This window comes from Octodon degus, unplaced genomic scaffold, assembly GCF_000260255.1.
Source record: "Octodon degus isolate 3935 unplaced genomic scaffold, OctDeg1.0 scaffold00005, whole genome shotgun sequence".
NCBI lineage: Eukaryota > Metazoa > Chordata > Mammalia > Rodentia > Octodontidae > Octodon > Octodon degus.
Window position 1 is genome coordinate 33255394 of NW_004524581.1, and position 10126 is coordinate 33265519.

Here is a 10126-nt window from a genome sequence, read left to right on the forward strand (position 1 = left end):
CCAGGGCAGCGCGAGCGGGCGGGCCGAGGGCGCCCCCAGCGGCCGGGAGCGGACCTGCAGCGCGAGGGCGATCGAGGCCCCGCCCCGCAGGGGGAGGCGCGCGGGGCAGAGAGCGCGCGTTGGCGCTGACAGAGACCCAAGTCTAGGTATCCTGCGGGGACGGAGATGCGGTTTCATTTTCAGTCTGAGAGAAAAATCCCGGGGCAGGCTCTCACACCATCCAGAGCACTTATGGCTGCGAAGTCGGGCCCGACGGGCGCTTCCTCGGCGGGTACACGCAGCACGCCTACGACGGCAAGGACTACATCGCCCTCGCCGAGGACCTGAGCTCCTGGGTGGCGGCGGACACTGCGGCGCAGATCACGCAGCGCAAGTGGGTGGAGGCCGGAGAGGCGGAGCAGGACAGAGCCTACCTGGAGGGGGAGTGCGTGGAGTGGCTCCGCAGACACCTGGAGCTCGGGAAGGAGAGCCTGCAGCGCGCAGGTACCGGCCCTGGAGACCTCCCATCCGCGCTCTGGCCGGGCAGCTGCCTCCAGGGAGGAAAGCGGGACCCTTCCCGCAGCACCGCGGGCCTCTCCCTGCACGGGAAGAGCTCCTGGGACTTCACAGCTGAGAGCAGGTCGCTGTCCTGAGCCCCTTCTCTCGGGAGAGGAGAGTCTGTCCCAGCATGGAGGGAGGACCCCGAGGTGCCCCTCACCCTGCCCTTCAGGAGGCTGTGCCCCTGCCCTGTCTCGGCCTGTCCCTGCCCACACCCGGGGTCTCTGGAGGTCTCACTCCACTATTCTGGTCTCTCAGTCTCCACCCTCTTAGGACAGAGGTCCCTTTCCCTCCCCAGACACCTGGAGCCTCCTACCCAGGTCCTACTCACCTGAGTCTAGAACTGTCTGAGGATAGATTATCCCAGATGCCTGTGTCTATCCTGGCTCTGGGGTTTGCAGTCCCCCAAGCCTTCTGTCCTGTCCATTCTCAGGACGGTCACATGAGCGCTGCTGCAGTGGCCCAGGAAAAATGCAAAGGGCCTGAATGTTCCCCTCTTCCCCCCAGATACCCCAGAGACACATGTGACGCACCACCCCATCTCCGAGGAAGAGGTCACCCTGAGGTGCTGGGCCCTGGGCTTCTACCCTGAGGAGATCACCCTGACCTGGCAGAGGGATGGGCAGGACCTGACCCAGGACATGGAGCTGGTGGAGACCAGGCCCGATGGGAGTGGAACCTTCCAGAAGTGGGTGGCTGTGGTGGTGCCTCCTGGAGAGGAGCAGAAGTACACGTGCCGTGTGCAGCATGAGGGGCTGCCTGAGCCCCGCACCCTGACATGGGGTAAGGAGGGCGTTATTCATGGCTGGTATCTAGGGGACCCCTAAGGCCTCGTGTGCTCCCAGGTGGGGTTTGTGGAGGTGCTGGATATGGGTGTGTGGCGCTGGGTGAAGGGTGAGAGAGTGGATCACTCTGCGGATGGGGTCTGGGCCGTTCTGGGTGGGGCTGCGTGGACTGAGGAAGGGAGCAGGCCCAGCCTGGGTGTCCGTGGGCTCCCCCAATAGGCTTGTGTCCTGATGCAGGCAGGAATGTCAGGCTTGCTGCTCCCTCCTGCCTGCTGTGCCGTAGACAGTTTCTCCTCTGAGCTGCCCCTGCCAGGCCTCCCGCCCTACAGCCTCCTGGCTGTGGACTGAACCTGGACAAACTGTGAGCTGAAGTGAACCTTTCCTCCTTTACCTACAGGTGTGGGTAGTTTGTCCCAGCAACGTGAAGGTAACTGAGGACCTGAAAGTAAGACTGAGGGGGAGGTGACACAGGCGCTCTTGTCTTGGTCAGAAGTCTTTCTGTAGACCCACAATGGGCTACGCGCGACAGCTCAGGACAGGACCCCTGGCTTAGTCACTGTGTCATTGCTGGGACACAACGCCTGATGCCTGCAAATTAGAGGAGAAGTTTCTTTTGGCTCCCAAGTCTGTAGAAGTTTCAGTCAGAAGTCATCTTGTTCCAGTCAGAACTGCAGGGCAGAGGGCCTGTCCCTCGAGAGCTGCTCACAGCCGAGCAGACAGGAAGGAGAGAGCAGTCGGGGAGCCCAGGAGAAGGGAAGCCCGACCAGCCACAGCACAGCGACCCTCCTCTTCCCCACACCCGGCTCCTAATCAGGTCAGCGCTGAGCCCCACAGCGCAGCTTCCACATTCCCCACATCTGCATGAGGCTTTGGGGTGCCCTGAGATCTAAAAACTAACAGCTCCTCCCCTCCCTTCCCTTTCTTTCCACTTCCCTCCCCTCCCCTCCCCTCCCCTCCCCCCCTCCTTCCCTTCCCTTCCCTTCCCTTCCCTTCCCTTCCCTTCCCTTCCCAGACTCACCTCCTCAGACAGCCATCCCCATCCTGGGGGTTGTGGCCGCTGTGATTCTTCTTGTAGTTGTGGTCATTGGATCTGTGGTTGCTTTCGTGATGTGGAAGAAGAAGAAGAAAGCAGGTAGGGGTGGGGTCTGCATCTTCCTGTTTCAGCCCCAGGAAGTGTAGCCCCCACACTGTGGGACCCTCCATCCTCATAGGTATTTGCCCAGCCTGCAGTGCTGACACTCACCCTGTTGTGAGACAGGGACAATGAAGGACAGATTTGTCACCCAGAGGGCTGTGGTGCTGGTGTCCTGATTCCCAGCAGTCAGGAGCACAGGGGAAGGTCCTGCTGAGGACAGAGCTTTAGGAGGGCAGTTTGCCCAGGTCCTGAATGTGTCCTTTCCTCGTGCCTCCTGATCCTTCCCTGGGTCTGCAGCCCAGATCTGGAAACTTCCCTGGGCGCCAGGCCTGGGCAGGTCTTCCAGGCTTCAGGGCCTGACCTCCTCCCTGGCTTCTCACAAGGCATTTGCTCCCCACAGGGCTGAAGGGAGGGATCTATGCTGAGGTTACAAGTCAGTAGGGGGCCCTGGTTCCTGAGAGCCTTGGGGTCATGGAGTCAGAAGCCATGGGGAACCCCCCTTTTAACTCCCCCAAACAGGTCTGCTGTGGCCTCTGATGGTGTCCTGTCATCTTTCCCACCCAGGCTGTGACAGTGCCCGTGGCTCTGATGCATCTCTCATGACTCTGGAAGGTGAGACCCCAGCGGGCCTGAAGTGTGGGGTGAGGCCAAGGGGCACAGCACAGTCTCTATCTGCACCTGACCCTGCGTGAGCAGTGGCTCCTTTGTCAGTGTTTCTTAGCTCACGTCTGCTGTACACGACGCTCCTGCTCCTCCTGGGGAGTCGGTGCACACGGAACCCGTCTCTGCCTTTGGCTTCTCCCTGCCCACCGCTCTACCCCAGGCCTCCATCGCTAGTTCCCCTCCTGCATGCAGACAGCCTCTCTTTCTTGTGAGCAGTGGGTTCTTCAGAGTGGTGCACATAGAGCCCTGGCCCTGAATTTATGACTCCTCTGTCCTGCAGCGTGAGACAGCTGCCTTGGGGTGACTGAGCCACACCCGACTTCTCCAGCCCAGGCCTTGTGACCTCAAGAACACCCAAATCCCCTCCCTGCAAAGGCTTCCGAGTGTGTCCATCGTCCTGTCGGCGTCGGGGAGGATGTGGAGAGCGCAGGCCGGCCCTGGCCCAGGACTCCTGTCCCCACACTGACCCGTGCCCCTTCCTCATCACTGTGGAGGGCCACCTGGGCGACTCTCCCGGAAAGCAGAGCAATCGTCTCCACGTTGGCTGAGCCTGACCCTGTTTCCATGGATTCCTGTGTGCTGAGCTGGCTGGGACGTTTCCTTATCCCTTCAGTTGGCTCTAAGCAGTGCATATTGGTCCAGCTGGGATGCTGATGGTAGTCTTTGAAGGCGGCAGTTGTGTTTCCCTGGATCCCCCACCTGCTGCTGTTGAGACGGGCCAGCGATCCAGTGCTCCGTACTGTCAGCTGGGATCGAGAGCCTGGAGACGGAGGCTATGATGACTGGGGCTTGACAGACTGCACACCAGCGCTGCAGCACGTCCCTGACAACATCAGGTACTGCGGCGGGGAACTGGCTCAGTGGAATAAGCGCTGCCTAGCAAGCGCAAGGGCTTGAGTTCAATCCCCGGTTCTGCAAAAACAACAAAACGTTAGGCGCTCTCTCAGTTGTGCAATGCAGGTCACTGTGCGTATCCCTCTCTCTGCACGTTGCAGAGGTAAGTTCCAGCCTCCTGCTAGCCCAGCCCAAGGTCCTCTCCTACTGCCGGCCGTGCTCAGTCACTCAGCCGCAAGGCACTCCTCCCTCCTGACTGAGCAGACCTGTTCCGGCCCTGGATCAAGGCCTGCGTTCTGGATAGCCGTTCCACGGCTGGATTAGGACTCCTCGGCTCCCCATAACTATAAATATCCTTTAGTGTCTTTATTCTCGCCATGGGCTTCACTGGAAGTGGTAAATTGGAGCTAAACTGGATGGGATTCCAATAACTTCTCCATGGGATTACAAATACAAACTTCCTGGACCGAGGCGAGGACCAGAAGAAGTCTCTCTATTTGGTGCTCAACGTGGCTGGAGCACACGACCTTCTCGGCACAACGACCAGCATCGGGTGCTGGCCATCCACGGGACGTTGTGTGACCAACGCAGAGGTACATGGAGCGTTTTCCTAATTGTAGTGCTCAGAGGCAAGTAGCAAACAGGAGTGTTCTCATCAGGGGTAACATCGGGGCAAGCTCTCCACCTGCAGATGAGATTGAGTTTATTGATTAGAAGATTGTTAGGTGCCGCAAACGTGAAGGTGCCATCTAAGCAAGTTCTTAAATTACTCCGTGAGGTAGCTTCATTCTCAACTTCTTTCCCCAAAGCTGGTGCACTTGATCTCAGAGTTTGGGATAGAATAGTTGGGTGCTTTCCTGTAGCTGAAACCCAACAGAAGAAAATCCACCTGCGAACTATAGCCACATAAAAGCTGGCGAAGGTGGCCCTGTCCTTGCGAGAGTGACAGGTTACCGTACAAGACGCTCTACTTGTGCTAACAAAATGCCTGTGAATAGGGTAACTGAAAGAGCAGTGGCCTTGGGTGGAGCCGTAACCGGAGAACCAGAGCACCATCAACCTGAGGTGCCTCCGAATGGGCTGCTGGAGGAAAAGGAAGCTTGTTTAAAAAGCGCAGATAATCAAATAAATTCATTTTTTCAAGATATTAATAAAGGAATGCAAAACATTTCCAGTTTATTCACACACTCAGCTTTCCTCGCCACACCCAGTTCAGAGGATAATGCCTCCGACACTGTGCTTCCCCACTTTCTTAGCCCACAAAAAAAGCCCAAGTACAGTGATGCGAGGAAAGCTTTGAACTCTTTGCTCTTAAAAGACCTGAGGCAGGGGGCCGGGGAGATGGCTCAGTGGAAAAAGTGCTTCCCTGGCAAATGCAAGGGCCTGAGCTCAATCCCCAGTTCCGCAAAAAAAAAAAAAAAAAAAAAAAAAAAAAAAAAAGACCTGAGGCAGAGTTTACTAGACAGTGGAGCCCCAGCTCCTTATGTTCTTGCTTGTTTGGACACCATAATTCAAGGTGCTCAAGTGATGCCAGGTGATGTTACCCATCTTGCTTGCACATGTCTGCCTCACCCCATTCCTACATTTTAAATCACAATTAAAAATTGGTGGGTTGGGCTGGTGAGATGGCTCAGTGGTCTAAAGCACCTACTTAGAACAAGCTTAGCAAGCACAGGGACCGCGGTTCAATCCCCAGCACCACATGCTAGCCAGCCCCGCCCCCTGGTGGGCTGAGCTGGCCACACACACACACACACACACACACACACACATATATATATAAATTTTTTTTAATTATTTTTTAAAAAAAGGAAGGCCAGCGAGGACCCAGACCAGTGTGGCCATTACGGTCAAGAGGGACATTTCAAGGAAAAACGTCCAAAGCTGCTAGAAGGAAAAGAAGAAAGTGTCTCTGATAGAATCCGAGAAGGTTTTAGGAAAGTGTTTTCGATGGCATCAAAGAGGTTCGGATTCATGAGCGCGTTGGTCTCCGCCTGATCTCAGCCGTGGACATTAACTGCCGTGTGAAGGAGGAAGCCATCAGACTCCAGTTCCGACGCAGCTCTGTAAACTGGCCGATGACCCCACGTGTAAGCTGGGGAGTGCTCAAGGGTATGTACAGTCGTGCCTTACAAATTTACAGTATGCTACAGCATCGCACTGATGATGATATTTTCTTTCAGATTTATAAACATATGCCTTTCCCTTATGCTCCAGATTTTTTTTAAAAAATGTGTTTGGTTGTCACAGGGTCTCACTATGCGGCTCAGACTCAGTGATCCTCCTGTTTTCAGCCTTCCCGGCACTGGGAATACAGGTGTGCGCCACCACGCCTGGACTCCGTGGCCGGCTCAGCCTGCCCTGGGGGTGGGGCTGGCCGGCAGGTGGCGCCAGGGATCGAATCGTGGTCCCGCGCTTGCCTAAGCTTGCCTAAGCAGGTGCTTCAGTCCAATGAGCTTTCTTACAGCCCTGCTCCACATATCTGTAATGGGAAGCTCCTACGATGCCAAGATGAGGTCGTCAGTCAAATGGTAATTTTCTATGTATGCTATTTTTTATATGTATGCTGTTGATGTCATATTTTCTCTGCAAAACTATATCACTGTTGTCTGTTAATATTTGTGGTGGATAGCTAACTGGGGATCAACTTCTGACACCCTGAAGAACTTAACTAGCATGGTGTTGGGTGTGGAAGTGCCACCTGAAAATCATAAAAGGTGGAATAGAAGTTGCCCATAAAACGCTGTTAGGGATGCTGTTTGGCGAACCTGTTGGAGCTGTTGGAAGCTGCTAATTCCTTGGGCTGTTCTGCTGGAGGACCCTGTCATGTTGGCTTCCCCGATGAACTTTGGAGAAGCTTGAGTCCTCATCTTGAGCATCGCTTCTTGGCTCAGGAGGGGAATATGGTGCCCTGCTCAGCCTCACGAAGCTTGTTGCATTGGCTTTCCTGATGGGAACTCGGCTTTCCTCATTGCTGGAGGAGCTCGGGACTCCACTGCTGCTGAGGACGGCGGTGGTACTTTTGGGGGAGCTCTGGTGCTTACCTTGAGCATTGTTTCCTGGCTCCAGTTCTGGTTCCTCAGCTTGCTAGCACAGATCCTTCATCCCGCTGACATAGACTTCTTAGCTTCCACCACGGACCTTTGGGCCTTTCCAGCAGCTGTCCATGAAATGGGCCTGCTTGGGACTTCGTTGTGGGCTCTAGGGCTCCAGTTGGGCTGGTGGGAGGCACTGTTACGAGCTCTGAGCCCTCAGCTGGATTCGTATTTAGTGTGTGCATAGATCTCCAACACTTGTAGTATGTGATTCGTAGGTGATTCATTATAAACTACTATTATAAAATGTATCCTGTAGTATATTGTTCACCTTGCAAAAAACCCAAATCACAACAGAATTACAGGGATTTACTAGAATGTCCTTCATTGATCAGATATAACAGTTCTCTGAACACTTTATATTTCAAGGTGCTTAATAATCAGACAAAATTTTAATAGTTAAGTGTATTTCTCCCAACTAATTATACTAATGTACCCCCAGATTTTGTAAAAGGAACTGTTGGTATTACTTCCTATTTTATATCCCATTCTGCTGCTCACACTCACGCCTAGCTTAAGACACAGATCTCAGCCCTCAAACGCACAGGAAAACTTATTTCATCTGGCTTTCTGTGTCTTCAACAACAGAGACAAAAATTATACACAAGTGCCAGCTTTTGGCTGTGGCATTCAGGACTCCCACCAAAGCAGGACCTTGTTAAGGTAATTCTGAGGCTAAACAATGCTGCCACCCAAGGGTCTACTGGGCCACCGTTCAAGTGTGGCAAAGAAAAATCCTGGGCAGGAGCCTTCCCCAACCTGCAGCCATCTCCGGGGCCTGGTCCCATCTAAAGCTTGAGCGTCATTGGAAATGCAACTGCCCTGTGTGCCTGTGAGCGAGCAAGTCATCCGATTCCCCACCCTCACAGGAAAGCTCTCTACAGACCCATCAATAGTTGACCTGCTCCATCTTGATGCTGAAGAGGAACAACCGAGCTCTGGGTCCCTAACCCCGTTAAGGCATCTTTGTCAGAGCCCTAAGTCTCAGTGGACATCTCAAGTGGAATGCTTTTCTTGTTGACACTGAGGCCACATATAGTGTTCTTCTTGAGCTTTCAGGTCACTGTATTAGACCTACCGTTTCTATAATGGGTGTTGATGGCCAACCTCCATGACCCCTTCAGACAGGGCCCCTTCCCTTCTGACTCGAGACACTGTTTTTCGTTCATTATTTCCTTGTAATCCCAACCTGCCTTACACCTCTCCTGGGGAGAGAGTGCTCCTAAAGCTCCACTTCTCCTTCACCTGCCCATAGAGCCTGTCCTACAAACCCAACCTCAGTGAGCCACCTTCTCCTCTGGGACACTTCCGGTCCCTAGTCATGCCATCCCTGCTACCCCTGTACTAGTTCTGCTTAGGGGTCTTTTAGCCTTCCCCTGAGTTCCCTGATATCCAATAGCCCCTAAACACCAGTAGGAACTCAAGTCTATAATCCATCCTTTTCTCCTTACCAGTGGTTTCATTGAAACAGTTCACTCGCCTTACAACACTTCTATTCTTCCTGTACTTAAACCTAATGACTCTTATCATTTAGCTCAAGATTTCAGGGTTATCAAAATGTAGTCATACCTATTCTGTCATGGTTCATGGATGGTAGCTTAACAAACACAGATACTCAAAAAAGGGCAAAATATGCCACATGAGTAGATCTAAAATAGTAGAGACAAATGTGCTTTTGAAGGCCCACCGCACCAAACTCACTCTGGAGTGACACCTGCCGTGGCCTCATTTCTTTTCCTTAGCTCTAATTAGACTCACGGCACTTCACAGGGCACCCACTTTCCTAAGCCCCTAGAGCACAGCATCAGGAACTAGAAAATTGATCCTGTTACCCCCCTTCCCATGGTTACCGTGAAATGACACATTCAGATCATGGACACCCTTCCTGTTTGCTCTCTTGGGTCCTCTAATCACAACAATAATCTGTTATGTTTTCAAACTTTAAAAAAAGTCATCCAATGCGGCTCCATGCGATCATCACCAACAAACCCATCGCACCAGCAGAACCCCAGCACTGGCCTCCACAGAAGCGATGCCCATCCTGTCCTTGTCCCGTACCATGACGGAAGGTGCCCCTACTCAGCAGGCAGTAGTCTAGAGAGTTGTCGCCCCCTATAACCAAAAGACAGGAATGATGGGTTCTCTGCCTTAATAAAGAGTTGGGCTGAGTCATTGAGGCAGCAAGCCAATGTGGCCCCGGCTGCTGGAGGCCACGTGCCGTGCTCCGCCTTTCTCCTTGCTGGTCAAATTACACCTTCCTACTTTTCACAGTACCCTGTTTCCTTGTTCCTGCCTCTTGCCCAGTCATGGCCCAATCGCTGTCTGCCACGTCACACAGACGACTCCCTGAGCCCCACCACCATACTGGCGCTATATAGCTGTGTTCCCCTGGCAGGCCCTTGGAAGTCTCTCTCCTTTCCTGTGGTCTTCCCTATTCATGAAATAAAGGCCTCTTTTATGTTTCCTGTCTATTTACTTTGTTGAAAAATCTAACAAAATACTCATGTCAGAACAGACACAGAGGGCCGGCCAAATAGCTGAGCAGATGAAAGCACCTACATGCAGGCGCAGGGGCCTCAGGTTTGATCCCCGGGCCTGCCGTGCTGGCCCCACTACCGGGGCGCACTGAGATTGGGCGTGTGGCGCGTGCCTGTAATCCCAGCCCTTGGGAGGCTGAAAACAGGAGGATCAGTATGGGTCCGATCTAGTAGTGAGACCCTGAACACCCTGTAGACCCTTCCCTAAAATAAAAAAAAAGAACAAACACAGAGTAATCAAGTTAGTGGAGATGAATCACAAAGCTATCACTCTTGAAATGCTGTCTGACTCGTGCCAGTGTGCTGACCTAAATGCTCAGGCCCGGGCCATCCATTCTTTTCACGCAGTATGAAGAACTACTATGGTGTACGTGGATTTCTGTTCCAGAGGTTGGTGCACCTAATAAATGCCTTACTCAGGAACTCCAGGGTCCTGGGCCGGGGAGATAGCTCAGTGGGATAAGTGCTTCCCTGGCAGGCACAAGGGCCTGAGTTCAATCCCTGGTTCCGCCAAAAATAAAATAATAAAAAATGAGAGAG

General features: G+C 53.4%; 1 protein-coding gene and 1 pseudogene across 4 annotated transcripts in view; both read left to right on the forward strand.

The window, feature by feature from the left end:
• LOC101577219 overlaps positions 1 to 3637 on the forward strand; it is a 26666-nt pseudogene extending 23029 nt beyond the window's left edge. The window contains exons 4-9 of the transcript XR_002822525.1: positions 147 to 483; positions 1045 to 1320; positions 2335 to 2454; positions 2858 to 2890; positions 3022 to 3069; positions 3401 to 3637. The product of XR_002822525.1 is annotated as a class I histocompatibility antigen, Gogo-B*0101 alpha chain-like (transcript). The remainder of the gene's footprint in view (positions 1 to 146; positions 484 to 1044; positions 1321 to 2334; positions 2455 to 2857; positions 2891 to 3021; positions 3070 to 3400) is intronic.
• The window catches only part of LOC101582899 (HLA class I histocompatibility antigen, B-38 alpha chain-like), a 245968-nt gene that overhangs the window by 168228 nt on the left and 67614 nt on the right, over positions 1 to 10126 (forward strand). The gene's annotated exons all lie outside the window — the stretch shown is intronic.